The sequence below is a fragment of the Neofelis nebulosa genome, chromosome 6 (genome assembly GCF_028018385.1).
Source record: "Neofelis nebulosa isolate mNeoNeb1 chromosome 6, mNeoNeb1.pri, whole genome shotgun sequence".
Classification (NCBI taxonomy): Eukaryota; Metazoa; Chordata; class Mammalia; order Carnivora; family Felidae; genus Neofelis; species Neofelis nebulosa.
The window spans coordinates 71,008,194-71,014,772 of NC_080787.1; positions in this window are offsets into that span (position 1 = coordinate 71,008,194).

Genomic DNA, 6,579 nt, shown 5'->3' on the forward strand with positions numbered 1-6,579 from the left:
CTTTTATGGTTTGCCTCCCTCTCTTTTTTTCTTCCTTCTCCTATGTTCATCTGTTATGTTTCTCAAATTCCACATATGAGTGAAATCATATGGTATTTGTCTTTCTTTGGCTGACTTATTTTGCTTAGCATAATACACTCTATCTAGCTTCACCCACATTGTTACAAATGGCAAGATTTCATTCTTTTTGCTGGCTGAGTAATGTTCCACTGTATAAATAAAGCACATCTTCTTTATCCATTCATCAGTTAACGGACATTTGAGCTGTTTCTTTAGATTGGCTATTGTTAATAATGCTGCTATAAACATTGAGGTGCATGTACCCCTTTGAATCAGTATTTTTGGATCCTTTGGGTAAATGCCTAGAAGTGCAATTGCTGGGTCATAGGGTAGTTCTATTTCTAGTTGTTTTGAAGAACCTCCATACTGCTTTCCAGAGGGGCTACACCAGTTTGCATTCCTACCAACAGTGCAAAGGGGTTCTGCATTCTTGCCAACATCTGCTGCTTCCTGTGTTGTTAATTTTAGTCATTCTGACAGGTATGAAGTGGTATCTCATTGTAATTTTGATATGTATTTCCCTGATGGTTTGTGATGTTGAGCATCTTTTCATGTGTCTGTTAGCCATTTGTATGTCTTCTATAGAAAAATGTCTATTCATGTCTCTGCCCATTTTTTAACTGAATTATTTGTTGTTGTTCTTAAAGTTTTATTTATTTATTTTTGAGAAAGTGTGTGTGCCAGCAGGGGAGGGGAAGGAGAGAGGGAGAGGGAGAATTCCAAGCAGGGTCTATGCTGTCAGTGTGGAGCCTGATGTAGGTCTCGGTCTCGTGAACCATGAGATCATGACCTGAGCCGAGATCAAGAGTTGGACACTTAACTGACTGAGCCACCCAGGCACCCCTGTGTTATTTGTTTTTTGGGTGTTGAGTTTGATAAATTCTTTATAGATTTTGGATACTAACCCTTTATTAGATATGTTGTTTGCAAATATCTTCTCCTATTCTGCAGTTTGCCTTTTAGTTTTACTGATTGTTTCCTTTGTTTTGCAGAAGATTTTTATCTTGACAAAGTTCTGATAATTCATTTTTATTTTTGTTTCCCTTGACTCCACAGATGTGTCTAGTAAGAAGTTCCTCCAGCCAAGGTCAAAGAGGCTGCTGCCTACGCTTCTCTCTAGGATTTTGATGGTTTACTGTCCCACATTTAGGTCTTTAATACATTTTGAATTTATTTTTGTGTATGGTATAAGAATTGGTCCAGTTTCATTCTTTTAGTGTTTCTGTCCAGTTTTCCCAACACCATTTGTTGAAGAGACTGTCTTTTTTCCATTGGATATTCTTTCCTCCTTTGTCAAAGATCAATTGACCATATAGTTGTGGGTCCATTTCTGGTTTCTCTATTCTGTTACATTGATCTATGTGTCTGTTTCTGTGCTGGTGCCATACTGTCTTGATGATTACAGCTTAGTAATATAGCTTGAAACTCAGAATTGTTATGACTCTAGCCATGCTTTTCTTTTTCAAGATTGTTTTGGCTATTCACAGTCTTTTGTGGTCCCATTCAAATTTTAGGATTGTTTGTTCTAACTCTTGAAAAATGCTGGTGGTATTTTAACAGGCATTGCATTAAATGTGTAGATTCCTTTGGGTCATATAGACATTTTAACAATAGTTATTCTTCCCATCCATGAGCATGGAATTTTTTTTCCATTTCTTTGTGTACTCTTCAATTTCTTTCATAAGTGTTTTCATAGTTTCAGACTACAGATCTTTTACCTCTTCGGTTAGGTTTATTCCTAGGTATCTTAAGGTTTTTGGTGCAATTGTAAATGGTATTGATTCCTTGATTTCTCTTTCTGCTGTTCCATTATTGGTGTATAGAAATGCAACAAATTTCTGTACGTTGACTTTGAATGTTACAACTTTACTGAATTTGTGTATTAGTTCTAGCAATTATTTTAAGTTTATTTAATTATTTAGAGAAAGACAGAGAGAGAGAGATCAGGAGGGGGCAGAGAAAAAGAGACAGAGAGAGAGAGAGAGAAAAGGAGAGAGAGAGAGAGAAGATCCCAAGCAGGCTCCAAGATGTCAGTGCCCAGCCTGCTCTGGGTTCCAGTTTCATGAACCATTAGATTATGACCTGAGCTGAAATCAAGAGTTGGATGCTTAACCACGGAGCCACCCCAGTGTCCCAGTTCTAGCAATTTTTTTAGTGGAATCTTTTGGGTTTTCTACATACAGTATCATGTTGTCTGTGAAGAGTGAAAGTTTGACTTCTTCCTTGACAATTTGGACGCCTTTTATTTTGTTGTTGTTATTGTTGTCTGATTACTGAGGCTAGGACTTTCAGTACTATGTTAAATAGTAATGGTGAGAGTGGATATCCTTGTCTTGTTCCTGATCTTAGAGGAAAAGCTCTCTGTTTTTGCCCATTGAGGATAATATTAGCTGTGGTTCTTTCATATATGGCTTTTATTATGTTGAGGTATGTTCCCTCTATCCCTACTTTGTTGAGGGTTTTTATCAAGAATGGTATCATACAGAATGTGGTGAAAGCAAATATTTTGAGCAAGTCTTACCTAAAAGTGGCAATATTAAGTGTTTTCCAACAAACAGAAATAAGTGCTCTTAGGAAAGTTGAAGTTACACTTCAACACATATGAATTGTGACTATAAATTTTAACCTGTGACAATTGTCTCTGAGGTGTTTTGTCAGGACCAAGATGTATTGCCAGGATTGCATGTAGAAAGAGAACAGGAGTGGGGACAGCCCATGCATAGCATGGAAGTGTGCCTCTGCTTCTCTGACAGTCACCACTGTAATCCCTGAATACTCTTTTGCTTCTTCCCCAGAAAAACCAGGAATACCCAACATTAAGTCCTTCGTGGGAATTTGCAAGAAAAGCAAAGGAGTCTCAGAGGGGCTTCCATAGGTATTAAGTTGCTTTAGACAAATCATGGGAAAGGTGACAAGATGTGAGCTCTAATGGCTACTTGGAAGGCACAACAACCTTTGTGTCATTAGGAGATTCAGTGATAGGGTGGTTGCCTCTTCCATAGCATGTAATTCAAACTTAAAACTCAGGAAATGCCCAACTAAAGAAATAGTTTCTATTGAATTAACTTTCTTGGAAGGCAAGAATTGTGTTCATAATTATTTTTTTAAAAATTTAATTAATATCTTATCAAAATAATATGCCTATTTTAACAACAAGAACTCAAATAGCCCTAAATGCTTATTAAAAAGAAAAAAAAAATATGGGGCTCCTGGGTGGCTCAGTCAGTTGAGTGTCCAACTTCGGCTCAGGTCATGATTTTGCGGTTTGTGGGTTCGGGCCCTGCGTCGGGCTCTGTGCTGACAGCTCAGAGCCTGGAGCCTGCTTCGGATTGTGTGTCTCCCTCTCTCTCTACCCCTCCCCCACTTGCACACACTCTCTCTCTCTCTCAAAAATAAATAAACATTAAAAATTTTTTTAAAAGAAAATAAAAAGAAATAGCATTTCCTTGCCTCATAATCCCTCCCCATTCTTCCATGTCCCCAAATTTAACTGATGCTTCTTCTTTGTCATTTTCTTCTTTTCTCACTACAACTTCATACCTTTTTTGTCCTACTTTCATTCAGATGGGGCGTGTGGAAGGTTTTCAACTAAGTATGCATATCTTGCTTATGAAGTCTGGAAGTCTCATTTTCTTTATAATTCTTCACAGTGGCTGGCACAAGGATTAATCCAAAAGGACAAATTTGTAAACAAAACTGAATGTTACGGAGCACATAGAAGCAAACAGCTGATCTGAAAAAAATTAGAAGAAAGAAATTGGGAAAGTCCCATTGGTAAATCTGTTCTCAGCAATGGCCAAATATCTGTGGTCTGGATCTGCTGCACATCAATATTCCTGCAGCTCTTCAAGCCATGTGTGAATAAACCACCTGCAGAATTATTTGGAGATCCACAGGAAAATCACAGCATGTGTAATAAATGGTGGCCACTGCCGATTTTCTCATGCAATGTCTCTCTGCTGTCCTAGGCAATAGAGTCACATCTTTTTTTCTGTATGCTCATGGAGAGAATGATCTCTAATGTCTCTTCCTCTTCTTCCAAGGGCATAAACCCAGTGGGATTCGGGCTTCACACTTATGACCTCACTTAACCTTAACTACCTCTTTAAAGGTGCTATCTTGGGGCGCCTGAGTGGCTCGGTTGGTTAAGTGTCTGACTTTGGCTCAGGTCATGATCTCACAGTTCGTGGATTCAAGCTTCGCGTCAGGCTCTGTGCTGGGAGCCTGGAGCCTGCTTCAGATTCTGTGTCTCCCTCTCTCTCTGCCCCTCCCCTGCTCATACTCTGTCTCTCTCTCTCTCTCTCTCTCTCTCTCAAAAATAAATAAACATTAAAGAAAAATTTAAAAAATAAAAATAAAAAAATGTGCTATCTCCAAATGCATTCAAATTGGGGTTTAGGACTTTAACATATGAATTGGTGGGGAGGAAGGGACACTATTCAATCCATAACAGATAAAAATTATATGATTAAATTTCCAAATATACTACACTGTACTATACTATACTATACTATATTTAATACCCAGGGAGAAAGTCTGGGGAGGTTGAAAGCGGGAGTTGAAAACAGAAATATTCAATTTTCACTCAATTTTACTTGAAAATCAGATCATGTTTTTCAAAGGAGACATTTCATTGTAAGGCAGGAGAAATGGCACTGGACATCTGGAAATCACATTGTACTTAGCAAATGCCTCTTCTAAGAGGAGGTATCTCTATCTGTTGCAATCTATTTTATAAAAATTCACTAAAAATAAGTCAGAAAATCATTTGCACCTGGAGAACATATACTCTCAATAGCTTCTCCCCACAGATTAATTGTATCTCTGAATACACAAAAGTTGAATAAAATTTTAACAGTAAGCAGGCTTCCCTTAGGAATTTGTTATATTACTGGAAATTATGCAAATAGCTTCCCTGATTTTTTTCCAGAAAATTCTAAAACTGAATTTCCATATGTCTGCCAGATTCTGCAGAGAAAATATTTATCGACAAACTTCGTGGAATTATCTCAACTATTCATGTGGCTGTTAATTTCTCTTAAAGTCTGCATCAATTTACAACTGGACTTTCCTATTTAAACCACACTGATTTAAAAGAAAAGAAAAGCTATTGCACTGTTCTCGTACTTATGTTTAATGGTAGAAGTTTTATTGCACGCAAGGGACCAGATTCGTCATTAAATTTCCTAAGATACGTAGAAGTAGAATCCAGTCTAGAAATATGATGAAAAAATGCTTCTTTTGAAGTTATGAAAATGGCTTATAAACGAATTATGTCAACTAATTGTGAAATGTGTGACTCGTATGGGACTCTTCATAAACAGAGAGCGGAAGTCCAGAGGGTGTCTGAGGGATGTGAAGTGTGCAAGGCAGGAACAGGGGCCAATGGTGCTTGCTGCTGATTTTCTAAGCAGGGAAGGGATTGACCTCCCAGTAATAGACTCCAGTTATTCAAAATCCAGTCTATTCACAGTTTCACAACAGAGTCTGAACCTCAGGATGTGATTTTTGGTAGGTGGTCACGCTTTGATGAATATAATATTTTATGAACTTTGAACTATTAACTTTGAAAAATAAGAGACTGAAGAGAAGCACAGTGCGACAATTAATTTTCAGATTTTTCTTTCAATCACTGCTAACTAGTTTCCCTCTTTCTCATAAATACGTAAGAGTGTCCATTGTGGAAGTTCTCCCATAATTTCAGAAAATTTTAGAAATCCACTGCCTATGGATTCACTCACTGAAAAGTCTGCACTGAGAGCGTGTTTATTGTCTGACCTCATGCTTGGTGCTGGAACAGAGCAGAACAAGCAGACAGCACCTTTGCTCTAAGGAATCCCGGTCTACAGGTACTTCTGTGTTAGAGCTGATTGCGAATGAGGATATACTGGCTTTTTATGAATAACTTCCATTCTGAGTGTCCAGTTCCTTATTTTGATTGTATGGTATCTGTACCTTATAAGGTGCCTAAATATTACAAACATCTCCTTGATCATAACATGATAGCCAGTATTAAGCTTAAATACTCAAATGATATTATTTCAGTGCTATGTGTGCGCGTATATACACTTGATTTTACTTTATAGTAACATAAAAATTTTGAATACCATTTGACAGATTTTTACAACTCCGAGAAAGACAAAATAAGCAATATGAAGCCACTTGACCATATTCTTGGAGGTTTGTACACCCCACACCATTTAATAGACCTGCCTAATTTGAACATCAGTGTATACAAAGCAGGGACTATAATAACCAAAGGAGAAGTGTGACCCCAGTCTCTGTTCTAAGAACTGGCATAAATCATAACCTCTTTAAGTGAAAGCCTCCTAACCTCTAGAATGTAATCAAACAATATAATGCCGTCTTATCCCAAAGGCTATAGTAAAAAACAGGTAAGAAGGGAACATAAATGTAAGACCTATTATTTTATTTCCATTGGCTTTCATTTTTTTATTATTTTAAGTTTATTTTGAGAGAGACAGAGACAGCATGAGCAAGGGAGGGGCAGAGAAGGGA